General features: G+C 48.7%; 1 pseudogene; it reads left to right on the forward strand.

The window, feature by feature from the left end:
• Positions 1-19,359: 19,359 nt before the first annotated feature.
• LOC126046411 (olfactory receptor 14C36-like) lies at positions 19,360-22,076 on the forward strand (annotated as a pseudogene).
• Positions 22,077-23,412: the final 1,336 nt, after the last annotated feature.

Raw genomic sequence — 23,412 nt, forward strand, 5'->3', positions numbered from 1 at the left:
TATCATCTGTGGGACGAATCCGGTATTTGCACTTCGGGAGCCCTCTTGCGGAAACTGTTAACAATGACACGTTTTACCTTTTCTCCTTGGAGAGCCAGCCTATGGGTAAGGCACCTTTCTTCCCCTTTCCTGTCTTCTCCAGTCTAGTTACAATGGCATTTGAGAATTTTGAAAAATTTGAGTCCCTTGGGATGTTGAGACCAGCATGGTCCTATTGCTAGGAACAAGCATGTTCCTGAACGTGGTTCAGGTCTTATTTAGGGTTTAACAACTATTAAGAAGATCACCCAGAGATCAACCCCCATGACAGGTACTGCAGCTACTCAGACCCTAGTGGCAGACATGGTCGCCACTCACATGAGGGCAACAAGCCCTGTAGCCACTCAAACCCTGGCAACAAGCACTGCAGCTACTCCCACCCTGGCGACAAACACTGTGGCTACTCAAACCCCAGGGATGGGTGAGGCAGCTGAACCAGAGCATCAACCTGTGCCAGTATCAATTGCCCCTAAAGAGAAGAAGAAATAAAAAAAATCATTGATGTAGTGAGGGGTGAAGATGAACCAGGGTCATCACAAGAAGAGGAGGAAGAGGCAGAACCAGAGGTAATGAACTGATCCCTATCCCTGAGTGAGCTGTGGGATATGCAACAAGATTTTGTCCAGGTGAGCACCTTATCACCTGGCTGCTCCGACGCTGGGATAACAGAGCCAGTAGCTTGGAATTCAAGGATAGGGCAAACAAGCAGCTGAGTTCCCTTTCTAGGGAAGGGGGCATTGACAAAACGATTGGAGAAAAGACATGAGCCCTCAGCCTCTGGAGGCGACTTCTGTCAGGTGTGAAGGAAAGGTATCCCTTCAAGGAAGATGTTGTATGTCATCCAAGCAAGTGGATTACCATGGAGAAAGGTATCCAGTACCTGAGGGAATTAGCGATGCAGGAGATGGTTTATTATGAGCCAGACAATGCACAGTTGCCCACAGGTCCAGATGAAGTCCACTGCACATGACCGATGTGGCAGAAGTTTACATGGAAAGCACCATCGTCATAGGCCAACTCATTGGCAGTAATGGACTGGAAAGATGAAGAGGGACCAACAGTGGATGAATTGCCTGCCCAACTCCGGCAACACAAAGAAAGTCTCTCTTCTTCCCTCACCTTGGCTGTGGAGAAACAGCCAGACATACAAATGGAGAAACTGTCCCAAGAGTTTCAGTGATTTGAGGACAACTTCTGCCTCCCACCTGTACGGACCAATGTCGCGGTAGAGACGGACACGACAAGTAATAGATCACGCAAAATGGCTACTTTATTGTTCTAACACACCTTTTTATCCCCTTCTTCAGAGTATGTGTTAGTATATGATTGGCTTAGTTAGTAACTAACAATTCATGATTGGTGAGTTTGTCAGGACGGTTCTTCTTATCACTATCTTGTTTTCGTACTGGTCTTCTCGGATCTTTCCAGACTTCTCAAGGATATACTACAAGCTGCTCAAGGTCGCGCTGTTCTCGAACTGTCAGGAATTCCGTAGACTTGTTGCATCCCCCGACAATTCCCCCTTTTTGTATTTGTGCTAAAATTATCCTGGCTGCCCTCTGCAGGGCCCTTTGCAGAAGGCTGAAAAGACAGGGCAACATTAGAAGCATAGTTATCACAATCAAGATCACTACCCCCACAGTCTTGAGCAGAGATATCAACCATCCAGACAATCCCCAACCCTCAAATATCTTTGTCCTTGTGCTAAAAGCAAGAAATCAATTCCAGCTCTATTTTATAGCGTAGCATGTCTGACACTATCAATGTCTAGCGGTAAATCTGATAATACTACACCAGTCTGTATTCAGGGACCCCAGAATTTGTGATTCCTGGGGTGGCAATGAGGGTTAATGCCCGATCCGTGAAAACCAGGCATTCCCATCCATTGAGTCCATGACCTGCTGCACAGGGGTCTCCATCAATAAGTTCTTAAACTTTGTCAATGTCAGTGTAACCCCCTATTAAACCTGTGAAAAAGGGATTGCTTGGTGTTGTTGTAGTAAGGTATAAGAAATCTTGTCCGGTCACGTCAGCCAGGGTCATCCAGATGTTTTCTTTGGTTTGCGGTGGTACCCACGACTATGTCCATCCGAGGACTGTGAGGTAGATGAACCATCTGTACCTTCTTGTGCTGTCTTGCTCCACAAATTCAGCCCAGCAATCGGTAGGTGCCAGCTTTATGTGGGCGTCCCCACGGAGGCAACGGTGGCCTTGCCGTACACCAGTCCGATGCTCTTCGGAAAATCCCGGTATTTATACATTAGTAGAGGAACGGATTTCAGCACACGTGGCCAGCGGGTGCCAAAAATCCGCCTCATTTGCAACCTATGACACATGCGCTCGCTGGCCAGGCGCGCTGCATGAGTCATAGTCATCCTCTCTATTGGTTCATGGACTTTGTGATGCGGTTGCAATGCACAGAGAATCTTGACCTGTTATATTGGTCAAGGTGACCTACACTTAGTTTTTGGTTGAGGTGGTATTAATATTGCCGCACCCTCTGGGATGTTCCAGATGATGATGGTCATTCAAATCAATCGGGAGTCCATTGTGGGCCTGTATCTGTAAAAACACAAGCATAACCTCGCCCCCAGGTTAACAGCTCACATGGTCCACTCCACTGACCAGTAACTAAATCTTTAATGTGTACTTTGATGCCTCTTTGTAAATTCTGTGTTGAAAAAAGAGAAGTGTTGAAAAAAGGAGGTAGAGAAGAATTATCCCCATAATAGAGAAAGCTAAGAACATAAACCACGTTATCTAAACATGCCTGTGGTGGTTCCACAATCATTCCCCCTTTTTGTTTTTGAAGCTGCTGCTTCAGTGTGCCATGTGCACGCAGCTCTACTATTTGTGGAGAACCATTTTGATACACTACTTTGCTGTTCCAGTTGTTGTTTTCATACCATACTACTGCTGCTTTACCTGTTTTTCCAGAACCATCTGTGAAGACAGTAGGGCCTTTCACAGGTTCCGGCTGGCTTAAGCTTTTATGACCAAATGGTATTTCTCGAGCAAATTTCAGGAGCGGGTGCGACGGTAGATGATACGAGATCTGTCCTTGAAAACCCGCCATAGCCACTTGCAGCTTGTAATTGTTTGCCAGATACCATTGAAAGTACCAATTTTGAACAGGTAAAACAATAGTAGCTGGATCACGTCCTGTTAGTTCTACACATCGTTTTCTGGCTTTTATGATTACATCAGCAATAAGTTCAAACAAGCCAGGAGCAGTATTTCGTGGCCAGAAATGACAAAAACATCCATTCTAAAATATGTAATGGGTCATCCCACTCAGAATTCCACTGCACCAAAGCACCAAATGGCACAGTTTTGTCAATTAGTACAAAGAATTGTACCAATTGAGACAGATCAATTTGAGAAACAAATTTCTTGTGTATACATTGTTCCACCCTGTGAATTACGTTTAACGCTTCCTTATTCAATATTCTGGGTTCTGTTGGATCATTGGAATTTTTTAATAAGTTCAATAGAGGTTGTAACTGCGAATTGGTCAGTCCAAGATAGGGCCTGATCCAGTTCAAGGATCCCATTAATTTCTGTACATCACTGAGTGTCTTAACTGCAGGGTTAAGTTTCACAGGTTGGGGCACAACCTGCTTATTTGTAATTGTCATTCCCAAATATTTCCAGGGTGCTATTTTTTGCTCTTTTTCAGGGGCAATAACTAACTCATATTGTTGTGGCAAATTCGTGGCCAAATTTTTCATGCCATTCAACTGCTCCTTGTTGTCTGACGCTAACAGAATGTCATCCATATAGTGATAACTATAACTAGTAGGGAATTTTTCCCGTACAGGTGACAGAGCTTGTGCAACAAACAATTGACAAGTGGTTGGTGAATTTTTCATGCCCTGCGGCAGAACTCTCCATTGATATCTTTTTGCTGATTCTGCATGAATGATAGAAGGCACAGAGAATGCAAAAATTTTTTAAATCTTTTTTTTTTTTTTTTTTTTTTTTTTTTGTCTTGGGAAGCTAGTGGAATTGTAAAAAAAAAAACAACCCTTAAGGTCCATGACAATGATTTCCCAATCTTGAGGGATCATGGCAGCTGAAGGCATGCCTCGTTGCAGAGCCCCCATCATGGCCATGACAGCATTGACTTGCCACAGGTCATGCAAAAATCGCCATTTTCCTGATTTCTTTTTTTTTTTCTTCTTTTTTTTTTTCACAAACACTGGAGCATTCCACAGACTGTGAGATGGTTCAATGTGTCCGGCAGCTAGTTGTTCTGCTACCAATTCTTGCAGGGCCTTTAATTTTTTCAATTGGTAGGGGCCACTGATCCACCCACACAGGGTTATTTGTTAACCAAGTTAAAACAAGCATGGGTTGTCTAACACCCTGCAGCACAGTGGCCCCCGTTAAAAATCTGTGATAATTCTCACCCCCCACTGCGACAAGCAATCCCTCCCCCATAAATTGAGGGCAGCTGCCATCACATATGGTTTAATAACTGCCTGTTGGCCCTCAGGATTGGCAATTGGAACTGGAGTGGCTGCTATCTTTGCACGTGTGAATCCTCCCAGCCCCACTACTCCCATACCAGCCTCCTCTGTTGGCCAGGTAGACGGCCACAGATAATCGGCAATAATAGTCACATCAGCTCCGGTGTCCAGGAGCCCTGCAAGCCTTATTGTAGTCGGAGATCTTCCATGATTCGACAGTGTGCACGTCATATGTGGTCAGGATGATGAGACAGTCTGAGACCAGCAGACCTGAGGGGGTCCCGTGGAGCTGAAGCCTCCAGCGCATCGCAGTCGCTGTTCTGCTTTTGAAATAGAACTCGAAAAAGGAACAAGTTGAGCAATGCGAGTACCTTTAGGGATTGGTACTGGTGGGTAGGGGGTCGAAATCATCGCACAAATTTGACCTGTAAAAGCAGCATCAATAACTCCCACATGCACGATTATTCCATTCAACGTGCTACCTGATCTTACCGGTAGCAATGCACTCAGTCCCCGTCCTATAGGACCCCTTGCATTAAGAGGGACCTTAATGATGTCTTTCGTGGCTAGAGTTACTGTGTCGGTGGTGGATACATCCAACCCTGCTGAGCCAGCTGTTGCAGCTGACAATTGTTCGCAGAGAGGAATTGGCCGGCTGTCAGGACGGGATTTGTTCTCCTTGCGCGCCCTCTCACACTCATTTTGTGGTTTTCCTGTAGCGGCTGTCCATTAGCATGAAATTTGGAATGACACTGTTTTGCAAAGTGTCCTGATTTCCCACATTTCTTGCAAGTAATCTCCGGTGAGTGGTGCACTGGTTGTTTACCTGGTGATGTTTTGTGTGGAGAAGTTACCATGATGTGCCCTTCGCTGCCACGCCCAAAGCACTTTCCAGAATTTCTCATAGCATTGGCTAGGGTGGTCACTGTGTGTACCAGCGTCCCAACTTTAGAACATGCAGCTACCATGTCAGGGACAGAAGGATCTCCTGGCAGAGCCTGTATGATCTTTTGACAGTCCTCATTAGCATTATCTTTTACCAACTGTTTGATGAGATCTCTAAAGGACAGAAAGAGCTCTGTAAGTTGGCGATCGTATGGCGTCTATTACGTGAGACCCTGAAGGAATGGAAAGCAGAATGTGATGCGAAAGATCAGCAAAAGAAAGATGAGAAATCAGAAAATGTTATCAATGAAAAAGTTTCTGCTCAAGTAACAGCTGCGGCCGATGCTGCAATATCAGCAGTAGTGGGCAGAAAACACCTCGAGCAAAATCAGATCATACCCTTATTCACCTCCTCCTCCTACACCATTAGTTACTTTACCGGGCGATGAGGGGCCCTCCTCACCTACTGGTGCGGCAGTGGAAGGGGTGACTCCATCAGCCCCCCCCGAGGAGAAAAATGCGGTGACTAACACCGAGCCGGAAAGTGCGGGCCGTAATGAAATTGAGGGCTGAAAGGACAGTGAGAGTCAAACTGAATATGAGGGCCAAACGGAAAGTGAGAGCCAAAATGAAACTGAGGCAGAAAAATCTCTAATTGACATTATGCGATCTCTGCAGCTCGCAGATAAAACCATACCGAAAGAACCCCTGCCATGGACTCTCCCTCCGTCCACAGTAACCGTGGTCCCGAGATCCCCTGATCAATTTTGGGAGGGAGTTAGAAGATATGCTGCCGACTCCGGCAACTGGGATCTAGTAGAACGCCTCAGCCCGTGCTCTCTAACACCAGCATTTCTAAAGCCTCTAGATAATGCAGCAGAGGCTCCTGTTACACTTCCTGTTTTCAAAGCTGCTGCAGGCACAAACCGGCACGATGAGCACAATCCCATAGGCTGGAGAGTAGTGCAGGATTTGCAGAATAAAGTACAAAAATTTGGAATCAATCTCCTGAGGTAATGCAACTTATTCGTATAATTAGCACAGATCTGCTGTGTCCATATGATATTATGCATCTAGCACAAGTGCTGTTTCAGCCCGTACAATTGCAAGTATTTCAATCCACCTGGAGGCAGATGGCACGCGTGGCGGCGCTGCATAATTCACGACTGCCACAGGGTGACCCGAGATTAGGCCTTGGAGAGGATGCTTTGCTTGGTGAAGGGCAGTATAGTAACCCTCAGCTACAGGTTACATGGCCTCCGCTGGCTCTCGAACAAGCACGAAATATAGGCCTTATGGCAATAAAGCGAACCATGGATATGGCAGCTCCAAAGCAAAAATACATCACTATCCGCCAAGGCCCCACAGAACCCTTTTTACAACTTGTAGAAAAAATATCTGCTGCCCTGGAAAAACAGGTAGAAGATGAGGTCTTAAGACAAATGCTATGCAAGCAGTTGGCAAAAGATAATGCTAATGAGGACTGTCAAAAGATCATACAGGCTCTGCCAGGAGATCCTTCTGTTCCCGACATGGTAGCTGCATGTTCTAAAGTTGGGACACTGGAACACACAGTGGCCACCCTAGCCAATGCTATGAGAAATTCTGGAAAGTGCTTTGGGTGTGGCAGTGAAGGGCACATCATGGTAACTTCTCCACCCAAAACATCACCAGGTAAACAACCAGTGCACCACTCACCGGAGATTACTTGCAAGAAATGTGGGAAATTAGGACACTTTGCAAAACAATGTCATTCCAAATTTCATGCTAATGGATAGCCGCTACAGGAAAACCACAAAACGAGTGTGAGAGGGCGCGCAAGGAGAACAAATCCCGTCCTGACAGCCGGCCAATTCCTCTCTGCGAACAATTGTCAGCTGCAACAGCTGGCTCAGCAGGGTTCGATGTATCCACCGCCGACACAGTAACTCTAGTCAAGAAAGACATCGTTAAGGTCCCTCTTAATGCAAGGGGTCCTATAGGACGGGGACTAAGTGCGTTGCTACCGGTAAGATCAGGTAGCACGTTAAATGGAATAATCGTGCATGTGGGAGTTATTGATGCTGCTTTTACAGGTCAAATTTGCGCGATGGTTTCAACCCCCTACCCACCAGTAACAGTCCCAAAAGATGCTTGCATTGCTCAACTTATTCTTTTTTCGAGTTGTATTTTGAAAGCAGAACAGCGACTGCGATGCAATGGAGGCTTTGGCTCTACGGGACCCCCTCAGGTCTGCTGGTCTCAGACTGTCTCATCATCCTGGCCACATATGACGTGCACACTGTCAAATCACGGAAGATCCCTGACTACAGTAAGGCTTGCAGGGCTCCTGGACACCGGAGCTGATGTGACTATTATTGCCGATTATCTGTGGCCGTCTACCTGGCCAACAGAGGAGGCTGGTATGGGAGTAGTGGGGCTGGGAGGATTCACACGAGCAAAGATGGCAGCCACTCCAGTTCCGATTACCAATCCTGAGGGCCAACAGGCAGTTATTAAACCATATGTGATGGCAGCTGCCCTCAATTTATGGGGGAGGGATTGCTTGTCGCAGTGGGGGGTGAGAATTATCACAGATTTTTAACGGGGGCCACTGTGCTGCAGGGTGTTAGACAACCCATGCTTGTTTTAACTTGGTTAACAAATAACCCTGTGTGGGTGGATCAGTGGCCCCTACCAATTGAAAAAATTAAAGGCCCTGCAAGAATTGGTAGCAGAACAACTAGCTGCCGGACACATTGAACCATCTCACAGTCTGTGGAATGCTCCAGTGTTTGTGAAAAAAAAAAAGAAAAAAAAAAAAAAAAAGAAATCAGGAAAATGGCGATTTTTGCATGACCTGTGGCAAGTCAATGCTGTCATGGCCACGATGGGGGCTCTGCAACCAGGCATGCCTTCACCTGCCATGATCCCTCAAGATTGGGAAATCATTGTCATGGACCTTAAGGGTTGGGGTTTTTTACAATTCCATTAGCTTCCCAAGACAAAAAATTTAAAAAATTTTTGCATTCTCTGTGTCTTCTATCAACCATGCAGAACTGGCAAAAAGATATCAATGGAGAGTTCTGCCGCAGGGCATGAAAAATTCACCAACCACTTGTCAATCATTTGTTGCACAAGCTCTGTCACCTGTAAGGGAAAAATTCCCTACTAGTTATAGTTATCACTATATGGATGACATTCTGTTAGCGTCAGACAACAAGGAGCAGTTGAATGGCATGAAAAATTTGGCCACGAATTTGCCACAACAATATGAGTTAGTTATTGCCCCTGAAAAAGAGCAAAAAATAGCACCCTGGAAATATTTGGGAATGACAATTACAAATAAGCAGGTTGTGCCTCAACCTATGAAACTTAACCCTGCAGTTAAGACACTCAGTGATGTACAGAAATTAATGGGATCCTTGAACTGGATCAGGCCCTATCTTGGACTGACCAATTCGCAGTTACAACCTCTATTGAACTTATTAAAAAATTCCAATGATCCAACAGAACCCAGAATATTGAATAAGGAAGCGTTAAACGTAATTCACAGGGTGGAACAATGTATACACAAGAAATTTGTTTCTCAAATTGATCTGTCTCAGTTGGTACAATTCTTTGTACTAATTGACAAAACTGTGCCATTTGGTGCTTTGGTGCAGTGGAATTCTGAGTGGGATGACCCATTACATATTTTAGAATGGATGTTTTTGTCATTTCTGGCCACGAAATACTGCTCCTGGCTTGTTTGAACTTATTGCTGATGTAATCATAAAAGCCAGAAAACGATGTGTAGAACTAACATGACGTGATCCAGCTACTATTGTTTTACCTGTCCAAAATTGGTACTTTGAATGGTGTCTGGCAAACAATTACAAGCTGCAAGTGGCTATGGTGGATTTTCAAGGACAGATCTCATATCATCTACCATCGCACCCGCTCCTGAAATTTGCTCGAGAAATACCATTTGGTCATAAAAGCTTAAGCCAGCCGGAACCTGTGAAAGGCTCTACTGTCTTCACAGATGGTTCTGGAAAAACAGGTAAAGCAGCAGTAGTATGGTATGAAAACAACAACTGGAACAGCAAAGTAGTGTATCAAAATGGTTCTCCACAAATAGTAGAGCTGCGTGCACATGGCACACTGAAGCAGCAGCTTCAAAAACAAAAAGGGGGAATGATTGTGGAACCACCACAGGCATGTTTAGATAACGTGGTTTATGTTCTTAGCTTTCTCTATTATGGGGATAATTCTTCTCTACCTCCTTTTTTCAACACTTCTCTTTTTTCAACACAGAATTTACAAAGAGGCATCAAAGTACACATTAAAGATTTAGTTACTGGTCAGTGGAGTGGACCATGTGAGCTATTAACCTGGAGGCGAGGTTATGCTTGTGTTTCTACAGATACAGGCCCACAATGGACTCCCGCTTGATTTGTACGACCATCATCATCTGGAACATCCCAGAGGGTGCAGCAATATGAATACCACCTCAACCAAAAACTAAGTGTAGGTCACCTTGACCAATATAACAGGTCAAGATTCTCTGTGCATTGCAACCGCATCACAAAGTCCATGAACCAATAGAGAGGATGACTATGACTCATGCAGCGCGCCTGGCCAGCGAGCGCATGCGTCATAGGTTGCAAATGAGGCGGATTTTTGGCACCCGCTGGCCACGTGTGCTGAAATCCGTTCCTCTACTAATGTATAAATACCAGGATTTTCTGAAGAGCATCGGACTGGTGTACGGCAAGGCCACCGTTGCCTCCGTGGGGACGCCCACATAAAGCTGGCACCTACCGATTGCTGGGCTGAATTTGTGGAGCAAGACAGCACAAGAAGGTACAGATGGTTCATCTACCTCACAGTCCTCGGATGGACATAGTCGTGGGTACCACCGCAAACCAAAGAAAACATCTGGATGACCCTGGCTGACGTGACCGGACAAGATTTCTTATACCTTACTACAACAACACCAAGCAATCCCTTTTTCACAGGTTTAATAGGGGGTTACACTGACATTGACAAAGTTTAAGAACTTATTGATGGAGACCCCTGTGCAGCAGGTCATGGACTCAATGGATGGGAATGCCTGGTTTTCACGGATCGGGCATTAACCCTCATTGCCACCCCAGGAATCACAAATTCTGGGGTCCCTGAATACAGACTGGTGTAGTATTATCAGATTTACCGCTAGACATTGATAGTGTCAGACATGCTACGCTATAAAATAGAGCTGGAATTGATTTCTTGCTTTTAGCACAAGGACAAAGATATTTGAGGGTTGGGGATTGTCTGGATGGTTGATATCTCTGCTCAAGACTGTGGGGGTAGTGATCTTGATTGTGATAACTATGCTTCTAATGTTGCCCTGTCTTTTCGGCCTTCTGCAAAGGGCCCTGCAGAGGGCAGCCGGGATGATAATTTTAGCACAAATACAAAAAGGGGGAATTGTCGGGGGAATGCAACAAGTCTACGGAATTCCTGACAGTTCGAGAACAGTGCGACCTTGAGCAGCTTGTAGTATATCCTTGAGAAGTCTGGAAAGATCCGAGAAGACCAGTACGAAAACAAGATAGTGATAAGAAGAACCGTCCTGACAAACTCACCAATCATGAATTGTTAGTTACTAACTAAGCCAATCATATACTAACACATACTCTGAAGAAGGGGATAAAAAGGTGTGTTAGAACAATAAAGTAGCCATTTTGCGTGATCTATTACTTGTCGTGTCCGTCTCTACCGCGACAGACCAAGACTAAAAGGGCCCTGCCTCCAGCCAGGTGAAGGAGAGGGATAACTGGGTTTACTGGACTGTGAGGAGTCAATGGCCTGGCACGTCAGACCTATGAGAATATAAGGCTCTAGTGGACACCAGTGCACCGTGTACTCTAATGCCATCAAGCTAGGAAGGGGTAGAACCCCTCTGTATTTCTGGGGAGCCAGGGGGATCACAACAGTTAACTGTCCTGGAGGCTGAAGCAAGCCTCACCGTGAATGAGTGGCAAACCACCCCATTGTTGCTGGCCCAGAGACTCTGTGCATGCTTGGCATAGATTATCTCAGGAGAGGGTATTTCAAGGATCCAAGAGGGCATGAGTGGGCCTTTGGTATAGCTACCTTAGAGACAGAAGGAATTGAGCAGCAGTCTACCTTGCACGGTCTCTTGGAGGAGCCTTCTGTTGAGGGGTTGCTGGAGGTTAAAGAACAACAGGTGCCAGTCGCTACCACAACAGTGCATCAACGGCAATATTGCACCAACCGAGACTCCCTGATTCCCAGCCATAAGTGGATTCATCAGCTGGAGAGCCAAGGGGTGATCACTAGGACTCGCTCATCCTTTTAACGGCCCCATATGGCCAGTGCAAAAATCTAATGGAGAGTGGAGACTAATAGTTGACTTTTGTGGCCTGAATGAAGTCATGCTGCCACTGAGTGCTGCCGTGCCAGACATGCTACAACTTCAATATGAACTGGAGTCAAAGGCAGCCAAGTGGTATGCCACAACTGATATTGTTAATGCATTTTTCTCAATCCCTTTGGCAGCAGAGTGCCGGCCACAGTTTGATTTCCCTTGGAGGGGCACCTGGAATCAACTGCCCCAGGGGAGGAAACACAGCCCCACCATTTGCATGGACTGATCCAGGCTGCACTGGAGAAGGGAGCAGCTCTGGAACACCTGCAATACATTGATGACATCATCGTATGGGGCAACACAGCAGGAGTTTTTGAGAAAGGGAAGAAAGTAATCTAAATTCTTCTGGAAGCCATAACACAAAATAAGGTCAAGGGACCTGCACAGGAGATCTAGTTGTTAGGAATAAAATGGCAAGATGGATGTCATCAGATCCCAATGGATGTGATCAACAAAATAGCAGCTATGTCTCCACTGACTAATGAAAAGGAAACACAGATTTCTTATGTTTTGTGGGTTTTTAGAGAATGTATATTCCAAATTGCAGTCTGAATGTAAGCCTGCTCTATCAGTTGACCCAGAATAAGAATGATTTTAAGTGGGGTCCTGAACAACAAGCCTTTGAACAAATTAAATGGGAGATAGTTCATGCAGTAGCCCTTGGGCCAGACCTTGCAGGGCAAGATGTTAAAAATGGACTCTAGATAGCAGCCAGGGAGAATGGCCCCACCTGGAGCCTCTAGAAGAATGCACTGGGGGAGACCTGAGGTCAACCCCTGAGGTTTTGGAGTCTGGTATAGAAAGGATCAGAGGCTCGCTATACTCCAACGGAGAAAGAGATATTGGCAGCATATGAAGGAGTTTGAGCTGCCTCAGAAGTGGTTGGTACTGAAACACAGCTCCTCTTAGCACACTGACTGATGGTGCTGGGCTGGATGTTCAAAGGCAGGGTCTCCTCTACACATCATGCAACTGATGCTATGTGGAGTAAGTGGGTTGCACTGACCGCACAACGGGCTCGCACAGGAAACCCCAGTAGCCCAGCAATCTTGCAAGCTATCATGGACTGGCCAGAAGGCAAAGATCCTGCTCAGCACAGGGTCGCTCTCCCGTGGCAGCTGCCCCTCGGCCCAGTGCTGCTCGACAAGGCACTGATGTACACAGTCCGGGCAGTTTGCCTGTTGAGCACTGGGACAGCTGCCCCAGGGGAATGGGGAAATGGCTCTGCTGCATCCTGCTGCAGGACCTGGGCTCAGCCTTGGTGTTGAGGGCTGGGAGCGAGTGATCTCCAGACAGCTAAAGACAGGACTGGCTGTGAGTCTTCCTTGCTGCTCTCCAGCTCCTCCGTGACAAGGAATGGGAAGTATGCAGCTCCAGCATATGCCACCTGTGGATGTCACAGGTCGAACACGGAGTTCACGCCTGCACCAAGTGAGTAACGAGTCTCCAGCAATTCATTCAGGCAAGGTGAGCACTCTTTCTTTTTGGCCTGCATTAGTGGGGTCCAAAGTGCTCAGCTGCCGTGGAGGATCTACAGAGGACATCACACACAGACCAATGTGATCAAGTGAAGCCCATTTACTACAACTTTCAACACAGTTATATACCTTATGCGCTTATGCATGCGCCTTATACAATACTCTAATTGGTACAATACTCTGTTTCACGCAGCTCTATCTTATCCTCTATTGGCTGTTCAAGCTTCTTCACGAGGTGTCCAGCGGTTACTTATCTCATTCTTCAGCATCCAGGAGTTGTTTGTCAGGCTCTTCTTATCTTCCTTTTCCTAGTGTACAAGGACACAGCGTCCTTGTCCGCTTCAGCACTTTGTAAACTTATGCTTCGTTCCCAGCTAAAGGCTGGATTGCTCACATGCCCTCGCCCAGCCAAGAAATCCTCAACACTCAGCCCACACTTTGAGTAAGCTGTGCCTGCTTTCAGGCTGCTGGGACTTCTGAAGCTGTTCAGGAGTAGCCCCTCCAGGTGAAATTGCCTCTTTGGCTTGAAAAACAAGCCAGAACTTCACTGCTTCTTCACGCTTGTCCTCTGCCCTAGGTGATGACTGCCCTGGCCAGTCCAAGAGACTCATCTGTAAAGGCTTGCCTGTGCAGTGCATGTCCTTCTGTCCTGGGGCCATCAGAGCAGACCTCCCTCCAGGTAAGTGAATGATGGGAAATGCATACTCTTGCAGCCCGAGTGTCCTCTAGTGACAATGTGCTGGCCAGCTTCTTCACCAGGGCTAGTTCAAAGCCTATGCAGCAGCATGCATGCATGCTGCCCGAAATGTTTTCTTCACGTCCTGTAAAAGCTCAGTGCTGCTAATGCCATTTCTAGCTGGGCTGGGAGACAAGGGGTAAGCAAAGCTCTTGTACCATCGTTCACCACAAAGATTAGGGGAGAGAGGATACTTTTTATTAGCTGTTCGATTTTTTTACAATGAAGTGTTTGTGGGTCACTGACAAGAGGATCATGGCGGTGGTGGCTGAGATTCTGTAGTTGAAATTCTGTTGTTCTGGAACTGAAGCCTGAATCACCCTCTAACAGTCTTAGTCAGACTAGTGAATGTCAAAGTAGATGGTTTCTTTTCTCAAAACTGAAGATAATATAATTAGAGGGAGACCCTGCTTGGAAGTTTTGGTAGTCTGGGGACAGAGGCCAGTTGAGGGCTGAGGCCTTCAGGAGAGGGGGCAATTTCTGCTCCAAAATCTTGGCCTGGCACCTGCACCTGGGAACGGCCTTTCCAAAGTCCTGCTGAAAGGAGTCAGACGTGGGACCTGTGGCCACAGTGGGGGACAGGGAGCCCCCTGGACCAGCCTCAGCACCTGCTGCCAACCTGCCTTCAACTCAGCTTTTCCCAGCAGGACACTGCCTGGGAGTAGCTTTGAGTGTTGCTGGTCTCCTTCAGGAAGCGTGGTACGCACCCGAGCACACCCAGAGCTGCGCCTGTGCTAGGAGAAGACTTCAAGCACAGCCAGGGCTGATGGTGACAGTTCCCACCAGCTGTCCAGCTCCAGAAGATGCAAGTGTGATGCCGCAGAGGTGGCACTGAGGGCTTATCACTTCTTTTGCAGGAACAGGATTTAACAGCAGAAGGAAGGCAGGACAAAAGGGTCTTTGAGGTCAAAAATCGCATCAGACAGCTGGCACAGTCATGGTGACAACAGAGGGAGATGAGAAGGAGATGCAGGTGACCTGGCTGGGATGATGCTTCTGAGGTAACATCTGCCAGACAAACACAGTGAGAGACAGAGGCATTGGGAGGTGCTGGAGTGGGTGAGAAAGGTGCCTGGGAGGGAGAAGAGCACAGGGAGGTGGGAGACAGAGATGGAGATGGAGAAGAAGCTGGGGTGTTGGCAGGGGGGACGCTCCTCCTGTGCAGGTGCTTGTGAGGTGAGAGGTGGCTCAGCAGCTCCTAGAGCTGAGCATGGAAAGTACAGGTGCAACTGCTTGTGATGTCACTGGTGTTTGTTTGGGATGAGCCTGCACCGGGCATGTGCAGGTGCTTGTGATGTCAGTGGAGGCTGAGTTGGTGATAGGGCAGAAACAGGCTGCTGGCTTGTGCAGGTGCTTGTGATGTCACATGTGATTGAGTAGGTGACATGTCCCAGGTGATGGGAAACAGAGATGGAGGTGGAGGGGAAGAAGCTGGGGTGTTGGCAGTGGGGACACTCCTGCTATGCAGGTGCTTATGATGTCACTAGTGGCTGAGTGGCTTATAGAGCTGGAGCATGTAACTTGTTCATGCAGACCATTGTGATGTCACTGGTGGCTCTGTAGCTCTTTGGGCAGGATAGTGCAGATACTGAAAGCATGAACGAGACCCTAAGAAAGTGAAAAGCAGAAGAAAACCCAAAAATTCTGGGGCCGCCTGAAGCCACACTGAGGGCCAAGACTGACAAACCATCTCTCACCCTGCACTCGCATGTGTCTCCCAAAAGGTTCTCATGTCCCCTGCAGTAATGAGACCTCACTCCAGGAGGTTCATGCATTCTCCGGGCTTGTGGATGTTGCCTGAATTCCAGGCAAGTGTGGGTAGTGAAGGAGAGGAAGACAGGAAGGTTGGCTCACAGGCCATGAGGAGCAGTGTTCAGCCGCCCCCAGCAGTGGGCATTCCCCATCTGCCAGGCCGAGGCATGCTCCTATGACAGAAACTTCTCCTGTAACCCCTGGTTTGTGCAGGGTGCTGCAGCCACACTCCCAGGGCACACCTACTCCTCCTCCACCTACAGACATCAACTGCTTTCCATTGCTGGGCTCAGGCATGGTTGTAAGGATTTGCTAAAGTCCTGAATCATCACTCTGATTGTCACTGACTTCCCTCCACCCTTTCTCACATCACTACATACCTCCAATCACTGCCTAATCACTACTGAAAAGTTAAGCAGCTCTCCAGGCTTTCCTCAGGTAATGACCATGTTTCTCTATCATTCATGGATCTGAGACATATCAGTTGAGGAAACACCTCAAGATGTGTGAGGGGAGGACCTCCCTGAGGCACCTCTGTGCTCTTGGAGTTCTGAGTGCTTTTGCAAGGCTCCAGGAGTTCATTTGGTGCCATGCATTTGGTGTTCTTTTCTTGAAACACAAAGCCTTGTGCTGATCCAGACTCCCTCAGGGTGGCCTATTGTAAAAAAGCACTTCATGTCGGTAAACATAAGTTCTGTAATTTCTTTAACTTCATTCCTGTCATTCACTCTTACTTGACAAGGTAACGATTAAGTTCAAGGTGTGTAACCTCTGACATTAAGTTTTTACATCAATAATTTTTCTCTCATTGCTAATTGTTCTCATTTAGTGGCAAGAGCTCTCTCCTGAGGGGAATGCTTCTTTGCATGGGTACTTGGAGAGATGTTTCTTGTGCTTGGAGGAGGCTGTCCTGTCAGGCCTCTCAGATTTGCTCATGCTTCTTCACCCTTCAGAGCTGCTTCCCATGGCACCACCTCTACCAGTCTCCCAAGTATGTCAAAGACTTCTTGTCTGGTGTCCAGAGTCTGTGCTCTGCTGCTGGCCTCCCTCACTGTGCTTTGGTGTCTGAGACCCCACTGTTTCATGGTCATGAGAGCCAAGGCTGACGCTGGTGATCACATCCTGACCAGCTTTTCCTTGTGGGCCAGGGTCAGGTCCAGGTGACCATCAGCCTTGTTGACCCACGTAGCAGTTCTGTTAAGAAGTTGTCCCAAGATCCTTCAGGCTGTTGGCACCCTGTTGCTTTGCCTGACCAGTGAATGCCAGGGCACTCCCAGTCCCCCATAGGCACCTGATCATTAACCTGGGGAATTCCTCGAGTGCTGACAAAAGACCTTTTCTGTTTCCTCTCCCATCATCAGGTAGTTTGTAACTGCCAGCACAATGTCACTGTTACAGACTCCTCTGATCCTCAGTGACAAAAGCTAACCCAACCTGTTGCCTGTCACATGGAGCACCTCCATAAATCCAAGCTTCCCCTTCATACAGGGGGCATCTACCCTCCTCTTCCTTCCTGCCTCCATGCTACACCTCTTGGGGTTCCAGCCATCTAAAGGAACATGAGATTATCTGTACAATTCTCTCCTTAGAGTGCTAGACCTAAGGAACAGCATTTTAAATGATGCCTCACAGAGTCTAAGTGCCTTCCTTACTGGGATCAGAACAGACCAGCACTTCCTGGTGAAAACCACTCTCTCAGTACCCTTGATTGCAGCCCCTTTGGTCCCATGCAGTGGTAAGGGTGTGGCTTGCTACGTAAGCCCTGGCATGATCCTCATCTACCACTGGTTGTTCCCCTTTCCCTTCCAGAGTCCTGCCTCAAAGCACAAAGGCCCGGGAGACCTTGCTGGTGGTAACTGAGGCAAAGACGACATAGCCAATCTCAGAATTCTCTAAACCTACTCTCACTTAATGTAGCAGTGGTCCCGTAGTATCTCTCTTTCTTCTTTAACTGTTCCTGACGTAGCAACATCTCCTCTTGGTGCCCTTGAATTGCCTTTTGAGTTTCAGCTGAGTTTTGGTATGAAGTATGGTTGTGCTTGGACGATGCTGTCCTTGAAGGCAAGATGTACCCAGGAACACTGTTCAAATGCTTGGGCTCTTCCTTGGTTGGATCATCAAGGGAGTGAGAAAGGACCCCGGTGTGATGTGCTTTCTGTTCACGCAATATCTGCAGCTAATGGGTAGAAGAAGGACAGAATTTGCCTCTCTGATGGCATCCGATGACTGGTGCCTCTGATGCCAACTGGCAATGGCACAAAGGCACCAAATCATACTGTGCGAGATGCCATCTGGGGGGTCTGTCACAGACCCTTCCTGAAGGACAATTGCTTTTCGTGTAGGACCTGTGACTTCCATGCCATCCCTGGCATCTCCTGTAGCTCTGTGGGCCTGGATCTGAACCTGGAATTGAGTAGCTACTCTGAATTCTGTAACCCACTGTGGGGCTGAACATGAGACAACAGCCAATATTGTCACTAAGATCTAGTAAATGCAAAAAGATGGAGAAGAGCTCTCCCTATGGCACAAGACTCCATTTGGTTGGAGGAATAGCTCTATAGGCCACCCTGAACATCATGAGGAGGGACAGGTTCCATTGCCCTTAATTTGGGCACCAGCTGTCATTTCAGTTGACCAAAGAAAATTCCCAGGGGCTGCTAAGAAGTGGAACTCAGATGTTTTCCTGTCTCTATATCAGTCAGCCTGCACATAAATTTGATCTGTCTTTATAACCTGCACACCTCTTTGACCACCTCTGGCACCTCCAATGTCACCAGACATTTGCATCTGAACACCTCACTCCTGGCCTCCATCACCATTAGTTAGCATGGGAGCTGAGACAAGGAGCTGACATGCAGGTGCCTATTTAATGCAGACCTGCACTGAGGCAAGTGGAATCCCACCTCCTGTGGGTTTGTGGTGGGCATGAGAGGGAGCTGAGTCCCCTTCCAGCCCCAGGACTACAGACCCAGGATGAGGTGCCTCCATGGACTCAGCTGACTCCCTTCCCTCCGCAGGGCTAAAGAAGATCTCTGCCTGTCACTGTCTGCGTGTCCTTCCCAATGATGGCACAAGAAAGAGGCTGCCCAGGAAGTTGTTGAGTCACTCTCCTTGGAGGTATGTAAAAGACACAGTGTTTAGGGACACAGTTTACTAGTGGACTTGCTGGTGTTAGGTTCATGGTTGGACTTGGTGGACTTAAGGTTCTTTTCCAACCTCAATGATTCTATGATTCTCAGAAAAGTTGATTCTTGGACCTAAGTCTGTCTCTCAGCAGAGCAATGACCCTGCTGAGAAAGGAGTGTCTCTCCCCAGGTGTGGGAGGGAACATCAGTGAATGCTTCAGCCTGTTTCCCAGCAGGTTCCCCTGGAGGCCCAGGGACACCTTGAGGGAGCCCAGAGAGGGAAGAAGTGTCACCATGGGCTGGTCCTCTGCTGCTGAGCTGGGCTGGGCTCCTGGGACAGAGGGAGCTCCTGGCAAGTGGGCAGTGCTGCAGAGGCAGCTCTGCCCAGGAGCAGGGCTGGGGGCACTGCCTGCAGGCATCGAGAGGAGACCTGCAAGGCAGAGGGAGCTTAAAGGCGGTGTGGAGTGGGAGGATGCTGAGAGATCACTGCGGGAGAAATCTTCACAGCCCTCTGCATGGTAAGTCTGTGGGTTCAGGGCAATAGAGCTTCAGTTCCTACAGGGATCTCCAAACAATGGCACAGCTGACAGTGTATGGGATATGGCAGGAGGACTCTTTGTTTCTCTGGTGTAGAGGAGAAGGATTTGCTCCAGAGCAGGGCTTCCCTGCTGCCCTGTCAGAGGGACAGGGCATGAGGGCTGCCTTCTCCTGGCACCAGCTGCAGGGCTGTGAAGCCAGGTGTGCATGCAGGGGTGCCCAGGGCTGTCCTTCAGAGCAGGGTCCTGGTGTTTCAGGGGCTGAGTGATGGAGCAGGGACTTTGCTGCCTGCCAGGGTCAGCACTCAACCTGCACAGGGAACTCCCCATGGCAGTGTGGGGAGAAGGTGTGGTTGAAAGAAATGACCCCTGGAAGGGCAAACCAGCGTGCTTCTGCTGTTGAGAGGGTGCTGCATGGGTCAGGTTTGCTCAGAGCTGAAGCTTATCCCTGGACGTTTCCGAGGGCACTTTCAAGAAGAATGTCAAGGCAGCATTCTCCTGAAAGGTAAGGAGTCTTTGCTTTCAGTTTTTATCATCTTGGTGGGTGGGTGGGCAGTATGACAGTAAAATTTATTTGTCCCCTCTGGAGAAGGCACCGAGACCCCAGTTGTCCTTAGGACTTGTTTGAGGTGCTCCTTAGCCCCTGCACACACAGAGATGTCCCTGGGCACTGCCCAGCTGCCAGGAGGAGTCTGCAGGGCAGAGCTGAGCACACAGTGGGTCGGATGGGGTCTGTGAGCAGGGACAGGGAGGAGACAAGCAGATGGAGAAGCAGCTGCTGACAGGGACAGCTCCAGGCAGCAGAGACAGGGGCAGGGAGTGAGGGAGCTGCTCCCAGAAATGCCATGGGAAGGGGATTCAGGCACCTCCCTGCCATCAGTGGGGAAAACCCGTGGTCTTTTCTCCCACCCAGCAGATCCTCTGCCCTTATGGCCATGGGGACTCAGCTACCTTCACAGTGGCTTAGCCCTGAAGAGAAGAAATTACCAAATGCCCTACCATCTGTCCCTGTCCTACCTCCAGCAGCAGCAGCACTGTAGCATTTGTGCATTTTCTTCCTCCTGCCGCTGCTCCTCTTTGTATTATCACTGGACTGGGGTGGGGGAGTGGGATTCAGGTGCACTTCACAGACCAAGCCTGTTGTCTTGCCATGCCAAATTTTGTTGTGCCAAATTGGGGAGTTAAGTGTCCCAATCCCCTCCTAATTTCCAGGCTCCCAGTGATACAAATGACAAAACTCCTTCAGGACAGGCAATCTTTAGGACATTTGCTTCTTTCCCTGACAAAAGCACTCCTTAAGTGAGGGTGGGAAACTAGAACAAAATACACAAAACAAAATCCCCTCAGCTCTTCTCTGCTGTTGCCTGAATTGGGAGCAAAAATGCTGAAAAGCTCTTTGATATAACAAGTGGATTTTATCTGTATATCAGCCAATGTGCCCATTTACCTTCTGCTGTAGGGCAGGACTGACTCCTCAGGAGCTCAGAGCAGAGCCCGCTGGTCCCAGTGGTGCCCTCAGCCAGCACCACCAACAACCCATGGAATGGACTGCCAAAGGTCTTCCTGAAATACAAGAGGCAGCTTCAGGTGGGTTTCTTTGCGAAATGCATTAGGTTTTGCTCAGATCTCTTCTAACTTGTCACCGTCTTTCCCTCTTGAACAGTGCCCCATGCCCAGAGGAAGGTAATGTCCAACAGCAGCTCCATCGCCGAGTTCCTCCTCCTGGCATTTGCAGACACAAGACAGCTGCAGCTCTTGCACTTCTGGCTCTTCCTGGGCATCTACCTGGCTGCCCTCCTGGGAAATGGCCTCATCATCACTACCATAGCCTGCGACCACCGCCTCCACACCCCCATGTACTTCTTCCTCCTCAACCTCTCCCTCCTCGACCTGGGCTCCATCTCCACCACTGTCCCCAAATCCATGGCCAATTCCCTGTGGGACAGCAGGGCCATCTCCTACTGGGGATGTGCTGCACAGGTATTTTTCTTTGCCTTCTTTGTCACAGTGGAGTATTGTGTCCTCACCATCATGGCCTACGACCGCTATGTTGCCATCTGCCAACCCCTGCACTACGGGACCCTCCTGGGCAGCAGAGCTTGTGTCCACATGGCAGCAGCTGCCTGGGGCAGTGGGTTTCTCAATGCTGTGCTGCACACAGCCAATACATTTACACTACCACTCTGCCAAGGCAATGTTGTGGGGCAGTTCTTCTGTGAAATCCCCCACATCCTCAAGCTCTCCTGCTCACACTCCTACCTCAGGGAAGCTGGCCTGCTTGTGCTTAGTGTCTGTTTGGCATTTGGATGTTTTGTTTTCATTCTTTTCTCCTACGTGCAGATCTTCAGGGCTGTGCTGATTATCCCTTCTGAGCAGGGACACCACAAAGTCTTTTCCATGTGCCTCCCTCACCTGGCTGTGGTCTCCCTGTTTATCAGCACTGCAGTGTTTGCCTACCTGAAGCCCCCATCCCTCACCTGACCAGTTCTAGATCTGGTGGTGGCAGTTCTGTACTCGGTGGTGCCTCCAGCAGTGAACCCCCTCCTCTACAACATGAGGAACCAGGAGCTCAACGATGCGCTGCAGAAAATGATGAGCGGGTGCTTTTCAGAAGCAGTAAACTGCCCGGGTTTTTTCTACAAAGCATACATAATGTAACTCATTAAATACCCAGCCTGGCTTCTCAGGTTCTTGGGGGGGGGGCGGTTCTTTGTTTTTCTTGTGATAATGTTGTGCTCAATTAAATTTTATGATTCATCCCACTTCTAATTCAATATCTACCTGTAGAATTTGACCCAGAGGCTGTGTAAATGAGGTACATCTCTCTCTCTGTTATTCAACACAATAAAGGACCCTCCAGCAACTCGTTTGCCCAAGATCCTTCCTCTGAGAACCTGGTGAAGCTGCAGGGCAGTGCCTGTGTGCAGAGGGGAAGGGGAGAAAGTCTCAGCACAGCAGCACAGCCAGGCAGCACCAGCAATTGGTCTTCCCAGAGCTGCTCTCTTTCCACCTACACACTGTCCTTCTGAGCCCCTGGCTTCGTGTAAGGCCTAAGTGCTCTGGCAGCTCGGTCACAGTCCTGCTGTGTGGCAGGACTCTCCAGGGAGAATCTTGGTTCTGAGGAATTGCTGTATTTACACTGGCTTTGTCACCTTCTCCCCTGCCCCACTGGCCACTGGGACCACGGATCCCACAGCTGCCTTCCTTGTCCTGACAACACATTTAGAGAAGCCCTTCTGGGTACCCTCCCCATGCATGGCCATTTCCAGCCACTGCTGAGCTCTGGCTTTGCTGGCTCCATCCCTGTGCCCACAGGTCAGGTGTCTGTCTGCCTCCTGGGCAGGCTGTTCCTCCTCCAGCCTCCCTGCACTTCCTTCTGGTGTTGGACCTCCTAAGTCAGGGGGGTCCTTGTTAATCCATGCTGACCTCTTGCCAGGCCCTGTTCAACTCCCTGCACATCAGCCTGGCTTCTTCCTGTGCTTTGAGAACATTGTCCCTGATGATCCAGGAGGGACTCACAGCCCCTTTGTCCTCCAGAACAGTCCAAGCAGAGCCTCAGCTAACAGAAATCAACTCTCCTGCGGTCCCACACTGTCATTCTGCTAGTTGTCCTACTTCTCCACCATCTCATGGTGGTAGCAGCCATGGCTGCCCTCCTCCTTCCCATCCCCAGCCAGATCCACCCTGTCTGTCAGGAAGAGACCAGCCCTAGACAGCACATTCTGTGTCTCTGTCAAAATGCTGTCTTCCACACCCTGCAGGAATCCCCTGGGTTCCTTGTGCCCAGCCCTGCTGCCCTCCCAGCAGACTGTGGGCTGCTTCAACTCGCCATGTCATCAAGGACCTGTGACCATGAGGGTTCCTCCAAGGCAAGGTTCTGTGCACACCAGCCTCCCCTTTGCACAGAGCTCCCCTCCACCTCCTCACCCTCCACCTGCCTTTCTGAGGAGCCCTTGGCACCCATGGCTGCCCTCCCACCACTCCAGCTG

The sequence above is a fragment of the Accipiter gentilis genome, chromosome 16 (genome assembly GCF_929443795.1).
Source record: "Accipiter gentilis chromosome 16, bAccGen1.1, whole genome shotgun sequence".
Lineage (NCBI taxonomy): Eukaryota > Metazoa > Chordata > Aves > Accipitriformes > Accipitridae > Astur > Astur gentilis.